General features: G+C 35.9%; 1 protein-coding gene across 13 annotated transcripts in view; it reads right to left on the reverse strand.

Annotated features, from left to right (window-relative positions):
- The window catches only part of lbx1a (ladybird homeobox 1a), a 104812-nt gene extending 93456 nt beyond the window's left edge, over positions 1 to 11356 (reverse strand). For all 13 annotated transcript variants that reach the window (XR_015505297.1, XM_087278185.1, XM_087278181.1 and 10 more), the window contains exon 1: positions 11237 to 11356. The gene's annotated coding sequence lies outside the window, so the exon portion shown is untranslated. The remainder of the gene's footprint in view (positions 1 to 11236) is intronic.
- Positions 11357 to 11463: the final 107 nt, after the last annotated feature.

Below are 11463 nucleotides of genomic sequence, written 5' to 3' on the forward strand. Positions count from 1 at the left end.
CCATAATCACTGAAACTTTAAGTGCAACACCATTCGTTTTAAGGATTCAGATTTCTGATTATTTATATTTTAATGAACATAAAATGCAATCAATATTTTATGTATTTATTAATCAATCAAAGAACTTGCAAAACTTGAACTGAATAATGAATAAAGAAACCTCCCAAATAATACTACTACCAATAACAACAACAAAAATAACTATTCAATAATAACAATGATAATAACTAATAATAATTCATAGTTTTATTTCACTTTATATTACATAAATATCAATAGATTGTAATTGGTCAAAAGGTTCATTTAAAAAAATGTTGACATGTATGTGGCGTCACGGTCACACCTGAACATATACAACTGACATACAATTTCCCCTTAAAATGGCATCTATCTCACAATACCATTAGCACAAGAAAAGCCCATGGTTCTGCGAGTGACATATGTACTGGCTGCAGCTCAACACAGTCTGGCAGAAAGAGCGAGAGAAAGCAGGCAAGAGAGAGAGGCCATTCCCCTGTGAGTGAAAGCAAGCAGTCAAGGTCGGAGGAGATCAGGATGGGGTTAATGAAATGATGACAGCAGGGGTGAGGGGGAAAACTCCAGTGGTAATTTACAAGCCTCTCCCCTGTAGGGCTGAAGGTTACACTGGGCCCAGTCGGGGAAAAAAACAGGAGACTGGGACAATGCCATGGATCTAAAGCATACTTCACACCCCACGGGCCGACATGCATTCCCACAAATGAATCAATCAAACAACTTAAATTAATGTGATACACTGAGTGGAGAAACTTCAAATGCAAGTATGACTGACGAGAAAACTTTATACTTATGAACTTTGTGTTCAGAAATTAGAGACAGATTTCTCACACCTCAGTTTTTTGTTAGAAACCCAATCTGAGCAATAATATAGTGCAGGTGCTGATATTTATATGCCCAAAAGGCTGAAATTCTGGTGATTAATGCCAAGTAAAGACATCAGACTATGCACAAAATGCACTTAACTGTAATATAATAAGCGTTACTCTAGATCTTCCAACATTAGATAATATTTAAATGCTTAGTTTTATGATCAAAACACTTCATTTTAACTGGTGTTGGTTCAATATGGTGATGATTTGACAAACAGCTGCTTCCTTATTTCCGCAAATACAATATTTACATATAAAAATGTGTATAATTAAGTTCAGGGTGTAAAATTAACACTCGCTAAGCACTCAATATTGGTACAAATTCACAAAGTGATGTAGTTTAGCAATTATAAAATCACAAAAATCATCTTTTCACAAGAAGTTTTTGATAAGCATTTTTAGTGTGTCTGAGAAATGGTCCACAAGATCTCTGCAAGTGCTTTAAGTATAATTCATTCATTCAAATGCAATCTGGATATTTTCTTATGAGACTTGTTTACCGACTTTTTTCAATGTACAAACTGCTTTTTAAATGATAGGTTATTACAGTACACTTCTATTTTAGGAAACTTCTATTAAAATTGAACTGAAACAAACAATAAACCAGGAATCACTAGAAAACAGGAGATGCTTGCCATTTTAATGTGCATTTATACAGAATCATTTCTACTCTACTGTGTTCAATGTGTTCTGTTCTTCCAGATTTTCTCTATGCCTTCTGTACAATACTGTAATTTCTAATGCGTCTGTATTGTTATGGAAAGACCTATTAAGATTTTAGGATTTTCTTTTTTTATTATTTTGTGCACTGTTAACTCTTTCAAGTTTTAAGCAGTTATTATCTCCGCAGATGATATTGTCATATATAACACAAATTTTGTTTAAACTAAGGTCTGTTCTTCCTCGCTTGAATGATCTAAGATGATTTGACAGATCCTGGATCTTTTAAAACTGATGTCTGGCTAATTTAGTTCAAACAAGTTTGTGAATCAGATTAAAATGTCTGGATAAACTGATCTGAAATCGCTGCATATATTGTGAAGGACAGATATACCAATCCTCGAAACCATGATCAGCAATGCAACGATTGGCTGATAGCACAGCAGCATAATGATATCATCTGATTAATAGTCAATTATCCATGTGAGCAAAATTACATCAAATTCATAGTAAACGGTTTGTTAAACATGATACACAATAACTTTCCACCTTTGATGTGGGCTGTTGGTTTTACACTTTCATGTGTCGAGAGTGTTTAGCAATTTCTTTAGTTTTACATTTAGAGCCGATTTTCTTTATTATAGCCTAAAGGCCTATTCAAGTTTCTTAATCGGTGTAAGGAATAACTGCCTGTATAAATTGATTTTGCGTCAAAAAAGTATTTTGATATTGGTAAAGGTATCTTCAACTTTAGCAAAGCATCAAATCACTGTCATATTAGCTGTCAAAACATGTGCATGACTGCATAAATTATTAATCCTTTAAAAAAAACTGTTGAATAGGCTATGTGCATGTCTATAATCCTACACAAATTGCACTGAAGTTGGTACCTTAAATAGTATGCATTTACATTTAAAAAGTCCATATTAATAAATGTTCTCTTTGAACACCTTGGGGACAACCCCAACTTTTATTTTGGAGTACGTTTTAAATATATATATATATATATATATATATATATATATATATATATATATATATATATATATATATATATACACACACACACACACACATATATATATTTTTTTCTTTTTTTTTTTTTACTATTTTACTGTTTTCCCAAGTGTATAAAACAGGGGTGCCTAAACTCAGTCTTGGAGGACGTCCTGCATAGTCCAACTTCCTTCAAAACACCTGTCTGGAAGTTTCTAGTGTACCTAGAAGAGCTTGATTTAAGTTGAAGCAATGAGGTATTTAATTAACTCATTACATTCAACACTGAGTTCAAAACTCTTTTCAAATGAGTAGAATTAACTTTCAGTCAATTTTGAGTTAACGACACTCATTTCATTTGATAAAGTTGACTGTTGGATTTTACAGTGCACTACTGTACGAAAACATATACTTTCAGTATTACCTGTCCGGCATATTTTAGTTCCAACCCCAATTAAACACACCTGAACCAGATAATCAAGCTCTTTCTATGTGTACTATAAACTTCCAGGCAGGCCTGTTAAAGGAAGTTGGAGCTAAACTGTGCAGGACACCTGCCCCCTAGGACTGAGTTTGGACACCCCTGTACTAGACGATCCTGGATTGTGTCAATTTTTCAATAACCAAATCCAGCTAATTGAGTAAAACATGTATGAAGAACGTACCCCTGAAACCTTAAAAGATTACAATATTGGCTGGCTTCATTATTATCAAAATTGGAGTTAAATATATTCTTCAGTGTTTCTCAACCATGTTCCTGGTGGACTACCAGCTCTACACATTTCATACACTTCTTAAACACACCTGATTGAGATCATCAGCTCATTACCAAAGACTGAAAGACCTGTAAAGGGTGTTATAGACAAGATGGACATCCAAAACATACAGTGTTGGTGGTCCACAAGGAACGTGGTTGAGAAACACTGGTCTAGACAACATGAGTGATTCTAAATGCTACCCAGATATGAAAGCATATTTGGCAACAAAATGTCTTACCAACTAAACACAAGCTAAGTTACTTCAGCAGATACATTTTATAAACTGGCATTTTTAACGTTTGTGCACAGGATCAAGGTCATTAAAAAGCTAAATAAACGAATGAAGTCACTGGCTATTGGCAGGAGTGACAAAATGTTACAATCAAACTGCTTAAAAAATTCAAGCAAAAAAGGGAAAGTGTACCGCAACTTATAAGTGGAGATTTACAGGGTTAATACTTGAGAAAGCTGTATAAAAAATAAGAAAAAAAAACATTTTTTGTGATATATTGTGATATTTTTTTTAATTATCACATAAAATGTCACCATATGTGGCCCGATTTTGAAAAAAAACAATACGAAAGCCCTCCACACGCTCTGCTAATAGCGTTACGTTGTGACACAAGTAAAAGCCTGGATGTAAGTGATTGTTGTAATTAGAGTGCTTTAAATTACAGCCCTAATTCCAGACGATGTCCCCCACCATTCATATGCTGCTGACCACGCTAGAAATTCCTCCCTGATGGGACTCCTGCCTCTGTCATAAAACTATCTGAGGTGTAATCTTCAACTGATTTACCTGCCGTTTCCTCACCATCGGCCAATAAAAAGGGCGAGACCGCAGAGGTTTCGTGGGGCTAGTTTGTGATTAGGGATGCATAATCGTATCCTGCTTTGATCGTTTCCGTGCCTTATAACTTCTTGCATATATAATTCTAGGGACTCCGGAGACAGACAGAGTGCAGTGTAAGCAGGGAGGATTTGGGAGCAGCGCCGGGCTGCGCTCTTAATCTGGCTCTGGAGACAGCGCGTTTATGATGTACATCATTGGCTGAACTGGAGGAAGGACTAATTATAGTCATCCCGCATGACACATCCTGAGGTATTGACCATTTGTTCTTTTCGGTTAGATGGGGTACTAAGCACCCGAAGAGCAGCTCTCAACTGTCTGAGGAAAGCTGATGAGTGCGTTAAAAAAACAAAACAACAAGAACTCTTCTGAGAGACGAGCGGAGCAAGTTGCTGACTACGGCAAAGTCGACAAATTAAACAAACTCATTCGTTTAATAGTTTTCAACCTGGCTAGACGACGGCAATGTTGTTTTCGTGCACGGAAAGTTCAAGGCATTATTCACCAAGTAAAACTGTGACAGTGACATTAAAGTATAAATGGATGTGTACTCTCTTCCAGCGCTCTCCGAGGTGGAGATAATGAGATGCTATATCACCATGATGGAGGGAGGGGAAATCTGATTAAGATGTGTTTGCATCCAACGTCTCAACTAACTGCGAAACTCATAAAACGCATTTGCTGTCTCCCCCATAACTAATGGCTGGTTTTCACGGCTTTGACAGCGAGCCGTGTGTGTTATTTTGTCCGGGTATTATAATAATAATGAGAGCAAATTAGAACAATCAATTTCCATGGGTGGTTCTTGATTGGGGATGATGGGCAATATGGCACCGGGTAATCCATCTTCCTGGCCCTGTCTCATTAATGGCTGCGTCGCCGCGACAACAGCCAATGGCAGTGCGGCGCTATGGAACACATGGGGGCACCATTCTGTGAGCCCATGTTCAATTAGCAGTGGCGGCGATAAACAGAGTGATGTATGCGGGCTCGCAGATGCGGCAGCTCCAGTTTAGAGCCTTTTAAAGCCCCTGTATGTATCCTCTGTGCCTCGACACACTCGCATGAGCTTGTGCGGTGCCCTCGTTGAATATGTGCTAAACAGCAGCCAGCCATCAGTAGCTCTTATAAAGAGAGAACTGATAAAAACAGCCTCTTGCATTACGGCAAGAGCAGGAGAATCCCATTTGCCACGCCATTTCACTGTGCTTTTTTTTTGTGAGTCTGAGAGCTTTTTATGTAAATGAGATGGCCACAAGAGGGCTTCAATGGTTTGACTAACAGGCCTGTACTAACAAGGGTGTTACTTTTTTGTAATAAAACAAAAAAACTAATGAATCTATAAACGGTTTCCAGCACTGAAAATGAGACTGAATTCTTAATTACAAAAAATAATGTACATTAATAACTGCTAAAATTATTTTTAATAACATTTTAAAATAAGAAAATAGAAAACACGTATTATATATTGTAAGAATATTAACAATTTTACTGTTTATTTTTTTTGTGAAAACAATGGAAGCTTGGGTCCATTGAATGTGGACCCTTTTCACAAGACTGTTATGATGTGTTTAACGGTCATCATTATGCTAAATCCTTAAAAGTTTTTAATATTTAGATTTTTTAATAAATATATAAACATTTATTTGTATTTATTAATGTATTAAATCATTTTTGCTTTAAATTACAAAAAAACAAAATACCGCTTGTGCGAGGTGTTTCTAATGGATCGTCTATGGGACAGGACAGTAAATTTGACATTATTCTCTCCTCTCATCAGTCTCACACTATTTTTTTTTCTTTTTCTGAAAGTCTTGATTATACCATCGAGGTATTTTTCTTTTATTATTTCAGCAAATAGGATTGTAAAAAATTATTTGTTGTACTCTGCCATTCACTGCACTCTAAGTTTACCCAGCTATGATGCCTTCCGCTACTGAGAAAACCGGAAATTTGAAAAGGGTACATTTTTTAAAAATGCAATTCTTCCTTTTTATTGCAACTAAAATCTGGCAGCTGTTCCTCAGCACGATCTGGCCTTTTGTAATATGTTATGGTAATGCATGCACAAGCTGGGGAAATAATGAATTAGGCCCTAAAAATAATGCAGTTGTTGCATAAAATTGCATTCATTCATTCATTTATTCATTTTCCTTCAGCTTAGTCCCTATTTTAGAGGTCACCACAGCAGAATAAACCGCCAACTATTCCATCATATGTTGAGCAGCAATGGCCTTCCAGCTGCAACCCAGTACTGGGACACACCCATACAAACTCACATACTACAGCCAATTTTGTTTTATTCAATTCACCTATAGCGCATGTCTTTGAACTGTGGGGGAAACCGGAACACCCAGAGGAAACCCACACGAACAAGGGGAGAAGATGCAAACTCCACACAGATATGCCAACTGGTTTAGCCGGGACTTGAACCAGCGACCTTCTTCTTGTGATGTGACAGTACTAACCACTGAGACACCGTGGCACCCCTGTATAAATTTTAAATGATAAAATACAAAAAAAGGTTTTCCATTTGTAGTGGATGCATTGTTCTATAATTGTCACCTGAATAAAAGATGAAATACAAATTTGTTACAGCTGAATGAAAAAAAAAACTCTTTTTTCTTTTTTTTGTCAAGTTTACATGACAAGAGCCCACTGTCACTATTTTCCAGGTAAACCAATGTTAATCTAATAACTAAACTTGATTTTTATTCATTTATTATTTTTCTTTTCGTCTTAGTCCCTTTATTATTCTGGGGTCGCCACAGCGGAATAAACCGCCAACTTATCCAGCATATGTTTTACATAGCAGATGCTCTTCCAGCTGCAACCCATCTCTGGGAAACATCCATACACACTCATTCACTGTGAACAATTTAGCCTACCCAATTCACCTGTACCACGTCTTTGGACTGTGCGGGAAACCAGAGCACCCGGAGGAAACCCAACCGAACACAGGGAGAACATGCAAACTCCATACAGAAACGCCAACTGACCTAGCCGAGGCTCGAACCAGCGAGCTTCTTGCTGTGAAGCGACAGCACTACCTACTGCGCCAGCGCGTCGCCCTCTATTTTTATTTGTCAGACAATATTGGACGAAGATACTAATGAAGAAAACACAATATCACATTATGACTAGATCGCCTGTTGATCAAACTCTAAATGATCAAATGCTTCTATTTTGCATTCTGAAAGTCTGGATGATTAATTAAAATGAAAAGTGTACAGGGGAGAACATGCAAACTCCACACAGAAATGCAACTGATCCAGCCGGAACTTGAACCAGTGACCCTCTTGTTGTGAGGCAACAGTGCTAACCACTAAGCCACCGTACCACAAAATCAAAATCATTCCATCTAACTTATCAGTGAACTACCACTCTGCATTGTAAAAAGCAATTCGTAACCTTACTTTATAAAGTGAGTAAACCCCTTGCATTAAAGGTGCAGTAGGTGATTGTCTTCAGAAACATTTTTTGTTTTGCTGGTTGAAAGTCTCTTCACATTCCAACAGTGATGATTAAAGTAAATTATGTAAATATTTATATGTATTTTTATATTCTGGGTACGGCATAAGACTAAAAAGTGTTCATTCAATTAAATATTGTCATGTCGATAATTACCATAATTCTGATAGGTAGCCCAAACTGTCTGTCAGAAAATGTAGATTTGTATAACTGCCATTACTGTTCACACAGATCCGCCACTGGTGTGTGTGTTCATGTGCACACAAGACACAGTAGTAAAATCAAATGCTGAATCAAACCTTTTTAAGATCCTAAATCAATATTGGAGTTACTTTTGCACACTGGATAAAGGATGACACCATGGCTGAAGTATTTCTATTAGACTGGATATGTTATGTTTTAAAACTATTTTAGTCACTAGAAGCTGATGCAGATTGTGTTGTGTTATGAATAGGTTATATCAAAGACTACAGAATAAATGGGACTTTGGTTATATGCACAGAAGTGTTGTTCAGCCACTGAAATCTTCCGGCGAAAGATTGATGTGACTATTTTTAATTTCATAAGTGACCTTGTGCAGCATCGACAACGTAGATTTTTATTCATTTTAACAAAAAAACACAAGTAAATATTCTAACTAGCCTGCTTTGCTGAGGTGAAGTCGCTTCTATATTCACATTGGTTAATTTTTAAACAATGACAACATGTGTTGCGGTCCCCATATTGTTTACCATGCGGCTCGGAATATTCGATCTGAAATAGCATGAAAGTATGGCTTAATAATAAGTGTAATTCCTGCACACCGCCAGCCAACCACTAAGCAGCATACAGTGGTCATACAGTAGTAAAGTTTAGGACAAAGCGTGTTAGAGAGTGTGTCCGACAACCCTTGCATGCAAGAAATAATGTACATTATGACAAGTTTTGTTCGCTAACTATAACTGAAAACGTGCTAGATATTAGACAGTTTTTCACTGGAAATTCTAGTATTATAAAGTTTTCCAACTGGTGAATGACATAATCGAGTGGGTTGTCTACTGTCATCTTTAGGATGATCATTCGTGTTTCAGGAGGCATGGCTTTTGACGGCAGGGAAGGGACTGTGTTTCAAAAATATTGGCAGACCACCCACTGCAACAAGTTGATTCACGTAAAAAAGTCCGTAAACCACATAGTTTGTTTACTTAATAATTATAAGGCAATGAGTTTAGTCTCTTTTATTAAGTTAACCAATTGCTTCTAACAGTGTAGTAAATGCCACTCCATCTCAAAGCACATGCTTTCAGTTTAACAAGAACCAGCTTTACTGACAAAATGCCCATGAAAATCTTCTTTAAATGATCACCCAGAGCTAAATTTACATACTATACACTCAAAAGTCAGAACCACAAGAAATAAACTCCACAAATTCAATATAAACATTATTTTTAAGTTGCAAGTTTGTATTTTGCAATTTTTATTTTTGCAATTTTTCTTATAATTACAAGAAAAGTCACAATACAGAAATATAAACTCACAATCAGATCTTCAAATATACAGAGCTCTAATACTCACTTCCTAATTAATAAATACAGCCGAGTAAATGTGTGATTTTTAACAGCCACCACTATAAAGAAAGACTCTAAGAGGCAGAGGACATCGCCATTGATCTGGAGAAATCTAACCTGCTGTCAGCTTGTGAGTAGCTGTCCCTGATTACATTCATCAGAGAATCAGCCATAGAGGGAAAGGATATTAGGTTTCAGGGGCAGCCATCAATCTAAGTCATTCTTAACCTGATCAAGTACACAACACTCTCCAACCCAACATTACATGAACACACCAACAGCAATCAACTAGACCGGCTCAATCTATACTCCAGGGTCACATGTGCTGGCATGAGGATTGAGGAGTGAAAGAGAAGGAATGATGAGCATGTGAAGAGCAAGTTTCTATAGATTTGCAGACGCCACCACCAGTGCCATAAAAAGCTGGGTTGATTCAACATGGAAACAGCAAACAAAAAGGATGCCTGGTTATTATGCATGACTGCTTAAAATCTGATATTTATCAAATTACACTTATTGTTATTAGTCATTAATAATTCAATAATTTTTTTTTTCCATATTGTTGAACACATGCTTTAATATAGAATATCTTCATATTTGGGTTGCCAGCAATGCACATGCCTTTTTAAACATCTACTGTCTGTCTGTGTGAAGTATTTTAAAATATGAATAAATGATTTGCACAAAGGATGAGGTTGTTAATATGAGTCTTATGACAGATCAGTCCAATCCCAGTCAGCCCTCAGGGAGACACTGACCAGTGAGGAAGATTTTCTGGAACCTTCCTGGAGTTTCATGCATCAAAACGTGTCATCATCATCACCACACTTCAATTAACAATGATCATATCAGCTCAGACTTGTGACTCCAACTGTATGTGTAGCATCAGAACATTCAGGATGTTTAAAATCAAAGCATATGGAACTATGTTAGAAAACAAATATAGTGGATGTTAAATACAACCACTGGAAATTCAATGGACTATTATAATTGACCATTACTGCTGTTAATAAATAAAAAATATAAAATTTTCCCTAAAAAAAGATGAAAATATATAACCAACTGATCAGAAACCAATAAATGATCAGAAAGCTATAAATGTATTTAAGGTGATTTTCATGTGTGCATCAAGTTCAATTCACAAAAAGATTTTGTATCCATAGAAAGCATATTAAATAAATACATAAATAAAGTATATACTTTAATGCTTTAAGTAAAGTGAAATAATGGGAGAAATGTAACATTCCTTTCAAACTGTAATTCAATGTAACTACATACTTATTCTGACCTATTTATTATGTTACATATGTTTCCATATTACATTAGATTGTTGTTATATTATTATTTTTTTAAATAAAATCACTCCCTCTTATTTTATTATGTTTGTAATTATCATAATTAAATTGATCATAAAAAACCCTTACTGACAAATTGGCCAAACTTACTGGTTTGAAAAATAGTGACCAAGGGTAAAAAAATATGATAATTTATTAATATTTAGGCTCTGCAGCATTATGCTTTTTAATGTAATAAAATAATTATTGTTTAATTAAATATGGCCTTCGGGATTTTAACAGCGTTTCAACGCCTATTAATGCCATTTCACGTGTTGTCTTTTGCAAAAGAATTTATATATATATATATATATATATATATATATATATATATATATATATATATATATATTAAGCCAACTGGACTCTTTTTTTTTTAATGTGCAGAAAAAATATATATTATCAAAAATGTATTGCTATGATGCCCCCTTTCTTCTTTGACACGTTATACATAACGTTAATGTATTTTATTTGAGACCAAAAATTGTTAAATATTAGGTCACAACTAAAATAATCTTCTACAAACATAATATGTATTAAATCTAATCTAAAGTTTAAAGCTAACAAGCTCCTCACTAAGTTAACGTACTGAAGTGATACTAATAGCAGGCTAACATTAACGTTACTCGTATGTATTAGTCACTTTACAGCACATCAAACCATTATGAAAACCGCCTTTTAGTACCCCATGCTGTCTTTCAGAATTACTCACTGTAGGATTCTCCGTGGTGCCTTCATTCTAGTGACCGTAGACTTTGTAAATTCACTTAACTAATTGATTTCAGCAGAAATCACGTTGCTGCCCGTCATGTGATTGTACAAGCTTGGTCTTGTTAAGGGGCGCGCGCCTCGGTCGGAAGTGCAAAGGGAAAGGCGCGCACACGCCTGGACTGACGATGAGAGGTCGCCTCGCTGTCAATCAAACGATGTACTGGCTGT

Source organism: Danio rerio, chromosome 13 (genome assembly GCF_052040795.2).
Source record: "Danio rerio strain M-AB ecotype USA chromosome 13, GRCz13ab, whole genome shotgun sequence".
Taxonomy (NCBI): Eukaryota; Metazoa; Chordata; class Actinopteri; order Cypriniformes; family Danionidae; genus Danio; species Danio rerio.